This window comes from Halyomorpha halys, unplaced genomic scaffold, assembly GCF_000696795.3.
Source record: "Halyomorpha halys isolate HHAL.00 unplaced genomic scaffold, Hhal_1.1 Scaffold1739.1, whole genome shotgun sequence".
NCBI lineage: Eukaryota > Metazoa > Arthropoda > Insecta > Hemiptera > Pentatomidae > Halyomorpha > Halyomorpha halys.
In genome coordinates, this window is record NW_027111325.1 from 76,640 (window position 1) to 92,949 (window position 16,310).

General features: G+C 29.5%; 4 long non-coding RNA genes across 4 annotated transcripts in view; 2 read left to right on the top strand and 2 right to left on the bottom strand.

Annotated features, from left to right (window-relative positions):
- The first annotated feature begins 726 nt into the window (after window positions 1–726).
- LOC106690485 (uncharacterized) lies at window positions 727–1,975 on the top strand. Its single transcript, XR_001344622.2, has 2 exons — window positions 727–816; window positions 1,726–1,975. It is a non-coding gene; the product is annotated as an uncharacterized lncRNA (long non-coding RNA).
- Window positions 1,976–4,385: 2,410 nt separating this feature from the next.
- On the bottom strand, window positions 4,386–4,923 carry LOC106690486 (uncharacterized). The gene is made up of 2 exons (XR_001344623.2): window positions 4,695–4,923; window positions 4,386–4,618 (listed from the first exon to the last, which is right to left on the bottom strand). It is a non-coding gene; the product is annotated as an uncharacterized lncRNA (long non-coding RNA).
- A 5,104-nt stretch (window positions 4,924–10,027) lies between these two features.
- LOC106690476 (uncharacterized) lies at window positions 10,028–10,871 on the top strand. Its single transcript, XR_010843932.1, has 2 exons — window positions 10,028–10,109; window positions 10,599–10,871. It is a non-coding gene; the product is annotated as an uncharacterized lncRNA (long non-coding RNA).
- Window positions 10,872–16,059: 5,188 nt separating this feature from the next.
- LOC106690481 (uncharacterized) overlaps window positions 16,060–16,310 on the bottom strand; it is an 816-nt gene continuing 565 nt past the window's right edge. The window contains exon 2 of the long non-coding RNA XR_001344618.2: window positions 16,060–16,296. This is a non-coding gene — a long non-coding RNA (uncharacterized lncRNA). The remainder of the gene's footprint in view (window positions 16,297–16,310) is intronic.

The following is a 16,310-nucleotide window of genomic DNA, read 5'->3' on the forward strand; positions in this document are numbered from 1 at the left end:
TTTTTATAGATAAGTGACAAGGTCAATTAGTCTGCATTAGAAATTAATTTTTAATAACTTAGACAAATAAATTGTAAGGTATGACAGCAGAAATGTAATATAATATAGTGTTGTGTTAATTGAATTATAAATAGGTAATATGAATAATTAAAGTGCTTCCCTGATAATGGGCTAAAGGTCCAAAATGCCAGAGAAAAATATGCAAAGTTGAGACAAAAAAATATTTGTTTTATAACAAAAAATATGTACCCCTGATTGATAGATGATATTTTTTTTTCACTAACTTTATACTGGACTTTGGTACAAAATATTCTCGTATTCCTCCCCAGATAGTATCGTTTTCTAAGAAAAAAAAGTGATAATTTTTAGTCGTTGAGAATGTTGAAATATTTTTTTCTGTTTGTTCATTACCAAAACTAGCACCTCATTATTTATTGCGTTAATGTCATTGTAAAAAATAAATGATGATTTATAAAGTTGGTTTTTCTCAATAAATGAATATTAAAAATAAATATAATTAGTTATTTTATCTTTTGTTTCCATATTTACATAATCATCGGGATTCTGGTTATAGATAGCAAAATAAAAATCATATTTTTTTATTAAAGTCAGCATTCTGATTATATTGAGTGAAGTCCATGATCATACAATAAACTTAGCAGAGCATGAAGAATTAAGCAACGGGTGTGTCTGCCTTGGGTGCCGCCAAGGACAAAATCCTGCCCCTATAAAAGCTTCTTGCTTCCTCTGGAGGAGCATCAGTTCTACTCTGCAGAAGTGAACAGATATCTTATAATGGTTTCCATCAAATTCTTTGTGAGTTAATTAATTAATTATTAATAATTAATATATAATATATTAATATAATAGTTAATAATTAATTAATATTTCTCTTGAAAGTTAAATTATCCTAAAAAGTGATTGTTCAGTGGCTTTTGGGAAACTTTTAGTCGAAGAGTCTTACAACGTGGAATGTGATGAAGAAAAATGAAATACGGCAACAACATTACATAAATAATTTTTCAAGTTTTCCTGTTACTTATACTAATAATAATATTACGTCTTCACGTTCAAATAAATTTATGTTTAAAATTTTACAGTACGTGTTTCTCTCAATATACATTTACACTGTAAGTTATTTTCCAAAATCAATAGTTTTTCATAACAATTTTCCAACTTTGTCAAGATAGTATCCATTCGCTATTTTTCTCACCTCGGCATCACGAAAACCATTGTATTGAGAAACAAAAGATTAACGAACAATTTTGAAAAAGTTAATATTGGCCGTACTTTAATTTTACGTAGAGCACATTTTTCAACATATCTATTATTTTTCATTAAACATAGCAATAAAATATAAAAGAATAATAAAACATTTTTTTTTCAATTCAAACCTTGCTGATTTAGTCATGGAACTTTCGGTATATTTTAATTTTATACAGACTATACAAAACAGGCCACTGTTTTTTTACGGCATTATTGTTTAATATGGCGTGTCTATATTTACTCTCTTATTTTATAGATGGCATTATTTTGTATTTTCTTTTAGGATAGGACGTATATTTAAAATACGAGCTTTGAGTGTACTGTTTTTGAGTTTTCCAGTACAATCAAGGCTACGTATATTTTATTCTATATCATCTTCAATATATCAACAGTTTATTTAAACATGTAGTTGAAATATCATTTTAATTTTTGAGCTAATGTTGATTTTTCTTTTTCCAGTTCTTCTTCGCCCTCGCCATCGCCTGCGTGTTGGCCATGCCAGCTCCAGAAGAACTGACAAGAACCAAGAAGCAGGTCCTCCTCGGCGGATACCCTTACGCCTACACCGCACCATTGGCTTACTCCGCATATTCTGCTCCTCTCACTTACGGCTACAGTTACTGGGCTTAAGAAGCTATCCTCGATCTGAAACCCCAACCAATCATGTTTTCGCCATATATCCATAATAAATTATTATTTCATGATTATATTTCGAATTATTTTTATAAAACTCCTATCTGTAGTTATATTTTGTTACGTATCAGATTCAAACACTTGTGTAATTTTAGCTTCCTCATCTGTGAGAGCTTCTGATAAATTTGGGGTCAGTCCTATCCTGTTTATTATTGGCAAATAGTGAGTAGATTCTTCAAAAATATGTTTAATCGTGAGAATGGACTGTCAATATTTGCACGTTGGAGGTGGCAGTTTTCTGATCAGGTGAGAGGAGAGTGCGTGAGGAGAGTATGACCTATTCTCAAGAGGGCCAGAGCAACCTCCTCCCTGGGGCTGTTGCGGTAAGATGTTGACCATGGTTTTACAGTCAAGAACCTCTTTTTGCTGATGTCTTTTAGAAATGCCTAGGAATGATTCTAGCCCTATATAAGGATGCTCAGTCCCGTTTCTTCCCTCACGTCCAGGAACCCACACTAACTAAAGCTTCTTTGAGCTCGCTAATGATATTGCTAGTTCGCACTCTCTCACCAATATAGAGGTGACTTAAGGCGACTCAAGGGATTAAAGGGCAGACAGACTATGTGAAAAGATGGTGGTACCTTTCACAGTTGATGACTTCAGATCATGTAGCTGCCGAGAAAATAGCAAACAATTATGCCTGAAAAACAGTCGAGTATTGTACTTGTGGGAAGCTTAGTTCTATGCCTAATTCTTCTATATAGGCTCTACCCCCCCCCATTAGTCAAGTCAAATCCTTTCTTGATCAATCAGTAAAAGAGTGCAGATTATGTCGAGGTTGATGTTGGCTGTTGACAACAGCTTATTCCACTGTTTTAGGAATTACATAATAAATGCTTAAAGCTTCTAATGCATGTTATAAGCGAGCTATCCCAGGGTTTCGGAAGTACTGAAATAAAAATGAAAAAATAAATCTATAGCTGATTGGACAAACAACTTTTGCAGTTGATATCAGGAAAGTGATAGAACCCATTGTGCTTAGTTCCATCTATAGCAGAGGAAGTGAATGTGATGGTTGTGATTGTCAGATGAATTTTTGATCGGGTAATATGGCATAAAATGACCCAATATCACTTTATGATATTATAAACGATAATCAATTGGTTTATAGGAACAAAAAAGTAATACTCAAGTCAAGATGAATTTCAAAAATGTATTAAAACATTTTTCTTCAGAAAACTTACGAAACGAGCTCCTAATCATGTTTAGAAAGACGCCTAAATTTTCGGCTAGGAAACGTTTTTAAAACACTATTCTTTTTTATTGTCATAAGCAGTGGTTATTCTCGAACCATAATTAAAAGATGTACAAGTTTCATTTCAAATATTTTCACATTTAAAATCTCAATTTAGGAAGAATTTTTCTACTCAACAAGTTCTGATATTAAGTGGGAAATTTGACATAAATATTTATTTTTATTGTTAGCAGTTTTTATACTAACATAAAAAATGGATTCGAATTTTTTTTTTTTCCTGTGGACTTGTCATTTATAAAGAGAGCATGATATGTTAATAGGAATCTTTAAATAATTTAATAAAATGTGAATTTATGATTATTTTAAATGTGCTCTCCTTAAAATGTTTCGATACTCAACTTCTCAACTACTCAGTACGCATACACTTGCCCGATCCTGGTCGCATTCTCACTTTCACAAACATTCATGTTTTCATAATGATACTTCCATTCATATTTTTATTATAATAATAAATCATTTTGTTATTCAATATTGCAAACCTAGGATCTTACGTTTTCATTAAATTAAACTATGGTAATCATTGAATAAAGAAAACAAAACAATAATAACAATAGGAGTTTCTTAAAAAGGAAAAGCCCAAATAATATATTTCAATAACGGTTTGATTTTGGACTAGTATAACCAGGGAGGTGGCATAAACCTATTCTCCTTAAAAAATGAAGTGAAATCAAAAAGGCCACGCCTACGGAGCTTAGTTTTTGTAGAGGTTAGTAACAATTTTAGCCATTTTAATCTAAACTAAAACAGAAGGCTGCCAAAGGATGGCTTGTACTCTTCCATCTACTGGTCTGCCACGCTCCTGATCCAATATAGCTCATCTTATTGGCTTCACTTTTCCTGCAAACATACCCCCTCCATTGTACTCCTACCTCCAAGCGAACCTGTGAAAGATTGTGCACCAAGCGATATGAGGTTGAAACCCCGAATTTATAAATAATTTATTAATTAACACTTTAAATTCTGTAGGTAACAAATAATAAAAGGAAGCCTAAATAATAACCTGAAAGGCTAAATCAGTATAATTTACTCCTAATCTAAGAAGCAAATTCTATTTATATAAACTAGTCAATAATTTTACATGCTAAACCATTTATGATTTTTAAAAACTTAAAAAAATCGGTATTAACCTGAGTCCTTTTATAAGTTATTATCAAAAATAATTGACAGCTAATAACAAACAATATGGGTGATTTTATTTTGTGATTTCATTAAACAAGAATCAAAATGAGATGAAGAAAGATAAAAAAATATTAAAACTATTCGCATTTGCTAGTGATGAGGAGGTCATGCCGAGTAGTACTGTGAAGTTGCGAAGGAACGGGGATATCCACCGATAATTATCTTCTTCTTCCTTCTTGCGAGTTCTTCCGCCAAGCCATGGCAAATGATGAATGCTACGAAGAACTAGCTTACAAAGTATAATTTAGTGTATGAGGAGGTAATAATCGTTAGTAGACGATTAATTCAGTATTATACTCACAAGGAATCGAACTGCAAACATTTTGCTAATGATCGCTTCACCGATGCTTACGCCAGATCACTCTGCACTCGGGTACCCAAGGCCTGCCAAGTGGTCACACCCAGCCCGTATTAATTTAATCTGCGACCAGGAGTTCAAAGCTGTGTACGGCCCTAATTTATTTTTTCTATAATAATGTATGAAATGTATAAATGTAATATATAAATTAGATATGTAATTTAGATTACAAGAAAATAATTATGAATTAAATACATATGTTAAATCTGTTAACAATATGGTAATAACAGTAGTAAGCAATATTTTAAGAAAAAAAAATATTGTGAGCAGAAGATATCGTTACTAAGTTCATCTAATTTTTGTTTGGTAAGCAGATCAAAAATATTAAAATTGCATCCATTTGTTCTGTTAACAGCGGAGAGGGAGGAGAAAACAGAAGATGCTGAGCAACATAGAAAAACAAAAATAAATATTTAATACTAATTCAAATCGCCGAAAAGATTTGTGGCCGAAAAATTTCAAGCGTCAACAATGGCTATCTTGTTATTGCAGCAGCGTTGAGAGGGTGAATTGTATTTGGTAGCGGACTCCTAACTCCCACTATGGTTAGAACAAAAAGAACCCTAGAAATGGAAATATACTCAACTGTCTTCCAAACTGAAATACACCGGCGATAGAAAATATTAAAAGCATTTATATAATATCAGACAGCCAGCCTGCTTTAAAGGCAATCGCGTCCTATAATATAAAGTCAGGGCTTGTCTGAAATTGCTTGGAAAGACTAAAGGAATTAGCCAGAGGCAATAAACTAATCTTGATGTGGACTATGACATGAGGGGATAGAGAGACGAGATGGCAGACACTCTAGCAAGGAAGGGATCAGAAATGATGCTAATGGATCCTGAGCCATATCTGGAACTGCAATCAGGAAGGTAGTTGACTCCTGGGAACATAAAGAGGAGGAAACAAACTGGACATTAAAACCAGGCATGAAGCAGTCCAAGCTCTTTATTGTAACATCAAAGGAAAAGGCAAAATTCTACCTTAACTTAACTATGAATGAATTGAGGACGATAACAGGACTCCTCACGAGCCACTGCCCCATAAATATGATCTTAAGAGAATGAAACTGGTGGAGGATCTCACCTGTCGTCTAAGTATGGACGAAGAAAAGCCACTGCATGCTCTGTGTGAATTTCCCACACCTTTCGAAGACTCCAGTATTTGGGACAGGATAGAATAGAACCTGAAGACATTACTAGAACAGACCCAAAAGGATTAATGATCTTTGAAAGAAGCATAGGATTCATATGGGATATCTAGTGGAATATCTAATGGGATATCTAGTTCACAAAAGATCCAACTAGGTCCAGAAGATGAAGGGATTCCCGAACCTCAGTGTAGTACTAATAGTTAGAACAGGTTGGTTACCTCTAAATAACCACCGTATGCCATAAATGACCAGAATAAAGGTAGTAAAAAATAAAATACCTGCAACACGGACGGCTAATGTAGTCGGATGTGATCATTATAAACATCATGGATTTTATCTTATAGATTTTATAGAAAAAGTTTCGAAACTCGTGTATGGTTTCTTATAAAAAATTAGTTTCTAATTTATGTTGACAGTAAGAAATTCAGTAATCTATAAGCAAAGGGCAAATAATTACAATCATTTAATTAAATTAGTTAAAAGTTGATTTTTAATTTTTTTTAGTCAGTAGGCATTATAAAAAATATGTAGTGTTATTAATTCTGGGTCTATTTATCAGATTTTTTTTGGAAAGAATTTAAAGTTTTTTATGTTCTTCGGAAATGAGAATTTGCTTCTTAGATTAGGAATAATTTAGAAGGATCAAGTACACATATAAAAGAAGAGAGAACTAAATTTTAGTTAAGTTACTTTTTCTTAAATCTTGATAACATTTTTTTTAATAATTTTAAAATATTAAAAGTTTAAAGTATAAAATTATTTATAAATGGTCATCACACCATTTTTGCTTGCATGCTTCACGTTTTTAAGACAAAATGAAATGAGGACAAATACCCAAATTCTGTGATTTAAAATGATTTTGTTGTTATAGATTTTTGCTAGTGTTGTAAAATCAAGTGTGGAAGGACATATGATTTTGATTACTGGAAATTCTATATTCAACATTCTAGCCTCTCAAGATTAGATTTTAATACTATTAAAAAAAGTAATAACTTCTTTTATTACTGTAGTTTGAATTCATTAGTATAATAATGCTGTTGTTTACGACCGCTGGGTTCAAAGCCCTGTAGGTCTTTGTAACTTCGGCGTCATACTGTCTGGTGTTGGCTTTACCGGCATAACGTTCTTAGAATGACAAACATCCTGACATTAATCAAAGTTGTAATGATAATTATTTACAGAAATCATACTATGGTGTTTATTAAAATTATTAAAGAACAATAGTGATATTATTTCTTATCAGTTATATTATTATTAGAAGGTAATTAAAAACAGAGGAACTTGAATTAAAAATAGTTTTTAATATACACTATTTTCATATTTATTTTATCTAATACTGTCAGAGAGATGGTACGAAATCAGTGAACAGAAAAATAAAAAAAAAAAGAAAAAATAAGCTCAAAATGGTAACGGATTTTTATTTATGACATTTAATAAACTATTTAAACTTTTAGTGATTTTATTGCATTTTTCCGAAAAATAATGAACTTTTGCTAAGTATAGAAGATCGTCGGAGGAAGTAGAGACGTACTTTCTAAAATAAAGTTGTTAATCTCAAGTCAATAAATTAAACTTTTTTTTTAACTTTAATAGTGGCCGTGTAATACGCAATACAACGTCAAATGCCGAGATATTTTTTTGTTTTTATGTTAAATGAAAACAAGAAAGTTCTGGAACTGAAATTAAGATAAATAAAGTACAACAATACAACCCTAAGTGACCGCCGTGATGACATCTGATTTATTACGTCCTATCCCTAAATGAGAAAGATAAAAATAATGGTTACTCATGAATTAATTTGGTGTAACAATGATAAGCCGAATAATATCCTTGTGGTTTTTTATAATAGCTGTGTTTTATATTAACTTAAATTTTTTTAAAAAAATAATATTATTTTAATTAGGAATAAAATACGCTACAATTATACAATTTTGTATAATTTATAAAATTATATATATCTCAAAATGTTTATTTTAATTTAAATTTGATGTAAGTTGTCAATTAATTTTTCTTTAATTCAAGTTTTAATTTTTTATCCCTTTTGAAAACCATTTTTTTCTTTTTATGTTTTTCTTGAACAGTGTAATACAAGCTGCCACAGTCAAGGGAAATAAGTATTTATGGTCTTAGTATCAATTAGATATAGACTAAGTATTAATTTACGCCATATATAAAAAAAATAAGGAACAATGAATATGATAACAATAATGCTCACAAAATAAAAAAAAATAAAATAAATACAATTATGATATGTATAACCAAAAATATAAATCGGCATAGTAAAATAATAATAATAAATAATATATATGACCAAGAAAAGTAAATTTAATTAATAATATTCTGGATTTTCTATTTAGGAAGATTGGTAAGTCAATTCATAAAAATTTTTTGAGGTTAATAAACTTCCAACTGAATGTAATTTATTTTAAATTATCATATTGGAGCACAACGTTTCGAATGGAAAAAATGGTAGAAAAGTGAGAATAGTGTAAAGATGTGACATAATTTCCTTTATGAAATTCAAATTTTGAATAATTATGAGGTTTAAAGTACATGAATATGAGACAGTAGTCCCGAAACGTTGTACTACAATATGATAATTTAAAATAAATTACATTCAATTGGAAGTTTATTAACCTCAAAAAAATTGTATGAAAAAAAGTTTATGAATTAATTAATAATAAAATAATTACACATTTGAACCTGTATACAATATTTATCGGAATCGCTAGGAAAAATACATTCTTCCTAGATTCTATTTATGAATTTAAAGTAGAATTATTTAAAATAGGTATTGGACCATTCTAGCCCTAAACCCCTCTAGCAGTAATTCTCAAAGTAATAATTAAAGACATATTCACGATAAATAATAAAAATAAATATTAAATGGCAAAAGGACAGGAATCATAGTCAAATCTCGAATAAAAAAAAGTATTATAATATTATAATACATTATAAGTACTCTTAAAACAAAGAAGTAAAAGCCATTTTTAATTTATTGTGAAAGGGACTACTACATGTGGAAATTAAATAATATTTCCTAAAAATAATTAAGCTTAAGCTTTATCTCTATGTTATTTTAACATATAAAAATAAATTAACTTTAAATTAAACAAAAATCACCGACAAAAGACTTTTTTTGTGGATTCCACAAAATTTTTGAGTGGGAAAATATTTTTTCATAGGTTGATTACGAAGTTAATAATCGATAGTAATAAACTAACAATTCCAATTTATGATGTTAGTGTAATTGACTTTTCTTTAATACAGGAATAGAGTATATCACAATGGTACAATATATGTATACACACAGAGTAAAAAACACAAAGGAAAGTCTGTGGCCAAAATTTATGTTTATGATTTATTATTATTAATGATTGGAGAAGTTTGCCGGGGGGTGCGCTCAGCAAAGAACAACATAAATAAACAAAACCATATTTATTTACTTTATGCCGACGTTTCGAACTGAGTTTCAGGTCTTCATCAGGGCTATATACAAAAGAGATAACAACAACATTTAGAGTAACATACAATTGAAAAGGAATAGTACACAAACAAATTTAGAATTATACGAAATATTGAATTATATTATATATTCGTGGAATTGTATGGTAGTAAATTGAAAACAGTGACAGATGAAATATAATATCATGTAGGTAAGAAGATATGTATAATATATATATTATATAATATATTTATGTTGTTCTTTGCTGACCGCACCCCCCGACAAACTTCTCCAATCATTAATCTACGGTCAACTATCTACACCTCATTATTATTATTAATAATTTTTTTCATTCATTTAGTTTGATTATGTTCATAATCAAACTAATGTTCATTTTCTTTTTCCCTTCTGTTTGTATATATTTAGTTAGTTTAGTTATTTTAATGTACTTCTTTTCATATATTATTTTATTTTAGTACCTATTGCCCAACAAGGATTAGGCAGATTGTAGTGTATATCAATAAATAAAGTGTTTATCACAATTATACAAAAATATTATGTTTAAACAACTTAATCAACACATCCAGACACTTCAAAGTCCGGTACACGTCATGCCTCTGTGTCTGCCAAGTGGCGGGGTGTGCCTACAAGACCTTGGTGCTGAGCAGTATATATAGGCTGCGAGCACACCAGAGAAGCATCAGTTCTACTGGACAAGTATAACAGATATCTTACAACAATGGTTTCCATCAAATTCCTTGTAAGTATTACCGACTATATATTGTCATTTAATTAAAAAGAATAAAGTAATATTGTAATCTAATTTAGACTACAAAATCATTTCGATATTGTTTCTTGAAAATTCTTTACCCTCATGTTTGCTGTTCTTCTTCGCCTGGGCTATGAAATGAAAAAAAATTATTGCTTGTAGTTAAAAAAAGTAAAAATAAAATTACGCTAAGTCCATTTTAGTGTATAATAAACGTAAAAATACTAACAAAACAAATAAATATAAATTTATAAAAAATATTTAATCATTTTTATATTTTATTAATTGATACATAAATAATCACCGATTTAATATTTAATCTTCCAGGTCTGAAAGGTTATATTTTGTTTATTACAATGGATTTGATGTTTTCTAAGGTTCAACTTAATTTTATAATTCTGCAGTCTAAACTAGAACTTGCTAAACGTTTACTTCTTTATATTTTAAATACTTAATTTCTCATAATATTTTCTTTTCCAGTTCTTCTTCGCTTTGGCTATGGCCTGCGTGTTCGCCGCTGAAGAGACCGTCCGTGCCAAGAAGCAGGTCCTCCTCGGTGGATACCCATACGCTTACTCCGCCTACACCGCTCCAGTTGCCGCCGCCCCAGTCGCCTACTCTGCCGGATACGCTGCCTACCCATATGGTGTCGGTGCTTACTACTACTAAGCACTTCTCCAAATTACTAAGTCAACTCAATTTGTGATTTTTGGCCCATTTAATTAATAAATTTCCGTTATTTATATCAACAAACTGAATAATTTATTTACTTAGTTATCTTTCCTACCTACCTTACAATAGAGTTGAATGGATTTAGTGTAAAAATTAGACAGTGATTTGATCTTTTGAGTATGAGATGGGTACAGTGTGGACTGAAAATTAATACATGTAAATAAAAGATAAATTATATACCGAGAAGTGAAACTTAACAAAACAGAACCTTACAAATTACTTAATTAAATTTTTCTGGTATTAAATAAAATAATACATTTCGTTTTTCATCACTTACTATTAAACAGAAGTCAATACATCCTGCTGACCGATAACAACTGTAAATTAATTTCTCATCCCGTTCTCTGGTATCCATTTATGCTCAGCCACAACCTTTTAGCAGTCAGAACATAATCGGCAGGTCCTCAACTAAAATTCATCAAGATAAATACAGTGGAAAATCATATACGTCCCTGGATGTATATTCAGTAAATCTTCAAGTACCTAAATGTATTATTATAAATAGTACGACATCATCGAATTTCTAAAGACGTTTCTCTCAGTTACAGTCTGATAGATTGTAGAGACTAAAGCCAGATAAGTTCTTATTATCTGACTATCAATTAGTTTTTGTAGACGAGTCCAAATGCAATAATTCAACATCATTAATTTTTATGACTGCGGATTTCAAACAAAAATTTAAACTAAACCAAATTTTTTGAGATTACATTACAGAGATAAATGATACTATAGGATTCTTGTGCATTTTCTGTCAATAATGTAATAATTACTTCAGGATCCTTGAGTGTTTGTTATGCTCTTTTTAAAGGCATTAACAAGTTTGCATTCTGATCATCCTGGTAACCAAAAAAATTGGAAATAGGATAGTTCTTGAGTGGTAGTAGTACATTATATGGGTACCTAAACATGTTGGTATAACAGGAAATGAGCAATGAAACCGTAAAAGGAGCATTATTTCTTCATATACCTCTACATCATCAAAACTCTCGCACTATTTAAAAGAGAATATAAACTCTTGTTAATATTCTTATATTGCAATATTGTTTGATACAAATTTAAATTTATATACTGGGAAATAATATGTTGGCTGACTCACCTCGACATAATCACTGGCAAATTTTGATACCAAAATACAAATATTGCAACAGTACTGTTCCAATAGTTTACATCAGTAAATAATGTAATAAATAACAGTCGTAAATTTAAAAAAAGATATAGTGAATAATTAATCAGAGTTAATTTTTAAAAAGGTAATTAATTATATACTTTTTTTATCATGGTATCCTAAGATAAATAAATATTCATGATATTAATTATTATAAATATGTATTTTGATTTAATCTGTTATTAATTGAAATAGAATGCCCTATGAGCCGGCTGTAGCTGTATTATTGTATGGATCGGCTGCTAATGACCTAGATGATTTGGATTTGAAACATCAAAACAACCAACCAACCTAAAATAGTGAGGACATAATTAAATAATATTTGGAACAACCCAGGCAGCGATAAATAAATAGCGATTAGTTCATATAAACAACTTCAGTATGTAATAGTTTCAAATTTATATTTTAACACTTAAATGATTATAATAATTATTTTTCTGTACAAAAATATTTTATGAGTTCAAACGTCGAAAGTTAAACTATTAAAATTTAATAATTAAGAATAATAATAAAGTAATAGATGACCTATTGTAACGGAAATATAAAAAAAAAAATATGTTAATAAAAAAATATTTGATTTAGCTATTGGTGTACATTAACTTACGGTACCAAAAAAGCAAAGAATTAATATGATTTTAACTTATGAGGTATTAATAATTAACCGTAGATGATATGAGGAGAAGATGGTTGGGAGTATGGTAATTAAAAATGTACGAATAAGTAAAACTTATTAATTTGTGATGACGTTTCGATGTTACAATGGATATTACAATATATATTACAATGGATAAAAGATGCACTGAAAGACAGATGAGTAAAAAATACATACCTAGTATATATACATACGTCTATATATGTAGATATTATGATGTATATTATTGTTAATGGTACTGTTAAATCTCAATTAAAATGTTCTATCATGATTAGAATTTATTATGAAAAAAGAAATGTTCTCATAAATAAATATTAACATTATGACGATTGAAAGAGCAATAAGGTAATGAAATAAAAGAAAATTTATATTTAACAAATATCGATTTGTTAACTTAAAATATCTAAAGTTCTAATTCATAAATCTGCTGCATTAAAATATTTTAAACTTTTTTTTTGTGCTGTTATTATTGTTTTTTTTTCTTTTGCTGTCATTTTTAGTTTATTGAATTTCTTTTTCTATCCATTTTTCTTCAATATTAGGTTTAATTTATATTTTTGTAGCTAATATAATAAAAGAAAATAAACATTTAACATTGTGAATTGAATGTTATATGCATCAATCTAATAACCTTACAAATATATTCCTCAAAGATATATTATAAACAACCTAGAAGTAATTTAATCTCAAGATAAAAGCATTCCAGTGGCTAGATTAATTATTTTCTTTATCTATAATCATATAATACTTCATTATAAATAATATATTTTATTATTACATTATTTTACCACAAAAATAATTATATATAATTAATAATAAGAAATAAAATGGTATTTATTTCTTATTATTTCTTACACAAAAATAACAAATTAAGCTAACATACATATCCTCATTTCCAAATACAATAATTACTTAAATTATTTATACCATTAATAATTTAGTTATTTCTTTAATATATTTACAAAAGTTATTTCAATCAAATATTTTATATATAAAATCTTTCTTGTGATAATTCGATTCTATTTCATAACTTTTTTGTAACACTTTGCTAAGTGCTATTTAATTAATGAACAATTTTTGCCGTGGTATTTTCATATTTTTCTTAATGAAACTTCGTAAAAAAGTAACATTTCTCCTGAGTCAGGTAGGCGCGCCAGGTATATCATTCCGCATTACAAACTATCAACCATAAAAGTGTCTATATCAAAACTTGTGGATGGTATTTCGGAGTTTAGACATAGTCAACTGTTTTTTAATAAATTATTATTATTATACATAGCTAATTTTAAATACCAATTTGGGCAATTTAAGATAAGTGTCAAAACCTAGAGAAAGATACCATCTTGCTGTTTATTTATTAAACGATTCATTCACCAATGACTAATAGTTTCAATCACTCGTTAAGATCAATAGACTAATGAACGTACTCTGGCATCAACTTTCACATTGTTATTTTTGTATCTCAAATCAACAATATTAATTTTATTCTAGAATATTAGGGATATTTTATTGTAAAGAAAAACATGAATTATTGAGATTTGACGCTAAGACAGTTGAGGATAAGTACAAAAATAAGGAGACCTCTGATGCACCTTTTCACTAACCTGCAACGTATTAAAATAAATACAATTTAATTAAATTAGAATTCAATAAATTAATTACTAAGCTTAATAAAAAAATACATATAGTTTTGATTATTTTCCATAAGAAATTCTGCTTGTAAATTGATATAATTTAAACTCAATTTTAGCTAAGTTAAAAAAAGTTTTTTGGGCCCTTTTCACATTTGTAACCTCCGTAATATATTTATATAAATAAAAGAACATGATGTATTAATATAATATTTAAGAAATAAATCAACAAATATTTATTCATTTTTAAGAATCGGGGGCACCCTCAATTGATTACAGCAATCTTTATCAATAATAAGATTTTTCAAATAATATTATTTATAATACTTTGTTTGTTTTTTAAATAACATCGGTAATTAGTGCAGATGAATGAGTCAAAATTACTGAGAATAATGGAGTAAGAATCATCAAAGAAAATAGATGCTGCTATGCTGTGCAAAAAATACCTAACCATCGTGTGCTGTTTAAAAGAATCAAGATAATGGTATATGTGAGTGATAAGATAGGTTGATAGCTTTGAGCAGTTCAGAGACCTGGGTGGTATCGAAGGCAATGGTTCTTTCACGGGTTCTATAGCTGTTATGCTCAATACCAAATATCGTCAGTCAGTGGGAAGAGGAAATGTCCATTTTTTTGGATAAAGTCTGTTCAGATGTTTCTTTCATATGACACATTTGGATAAATAATCAATTCCTTATCGCTTAATCGAGAACCAACCTGTTGGAAGATAGATCAGGAGAAAAAAGAGGAAGTATTCTCACTCCAGTTGTTGATTACTTTAATAAAAACTATATATAGTTGCCAATCATAGTTGGAGGGGATGAACAATGGCGGATTTATCAAACTGTTACAAAAACATTTTATTCAAAGAACTATACCTTTAAATAATCTACAATATTCAAAAACCTGATCTGACATTATTTAAAGTTGAGTAAATTATCTAAAATATAAGTCTCAATAGAGCTTACTTTCAATTATTCTCAATCAAAAATCAATACCTTGCGAATTTATTTTAGCAAATATGATAAAAGACCTTTAAGATAAAAAATCTTTTTGAAAAACTGTTTCTCCAGAACTATTTAACATAAGGAGCTATATTAGAGCTCATATTTTAACAAATTTACTATTCTGTACATATTGTGCAATGAAGTTTTTTTTTCTGAAGGTATTTTTAAGGAAATGCAGCTCCGAATAAAAAATTAGTTTCTTAAATTGTATAGTTCAATATTTCCTTGGTAAGAATTAAACCTAACAGGAAATAACGCGCAATTTTTGCTTTACTTGTAAGGTCTCAACATGAAATATTCTTTTTTCGTAACTACTGGAACAGCTCCAGTTATTATTCACCTTAAGTATTGTTGGAAAAGCAATTTTGACTCTTACTGTATGTAGTTTTCACTAGCATAAAAACATAGGAGAAGACGCTTGAGAAGTTTGAGAACATTCTGGGAACAATACGAATCAAAAGATGGTGGATGTTTCTCTGGGAAAGGAGAGAAAGGAAGAAAGTGAAAAGAAGAGAGTAAAATGGGTCAAACTCTATTAGGACCAGTGTCAAGTAATAATGTAAAATTCAAATTAACAGGAATATATGAATTTGTATTCGGAATAAAATACTTTATAATATTTTAAACTTATTTTCTTATGTTAAGTAGTTGGTTACGACGCTAGGTTTTTTACAAATAGTAATGCGAGGAGGTAAAAAGGAAAGGATTTAAAAATACTACAACGCTAGGGAAATAAACAATAATAAACGAACGATTTTACAAAAATAACGGAAAATTTATTGTGGTATTATGCCAAAGGAACATGAAGTGGATGGACTGAAGAAGATTTCTAGCCCCAGTAGCTGTAGCTGTAGGCGAGAGGAGCAGAATATGCGGAGTAAGCCAAAGGTGCGGTGTAAGCGTAAGGGTATCCGCCGAGGAGGACCTGCTTCTTGGTTCTTGTCAGCTCTTCAGCGGCGAAGACACAGGCCATGGCGAGGGCGAAGAAGAACTAGCAAACAAAGA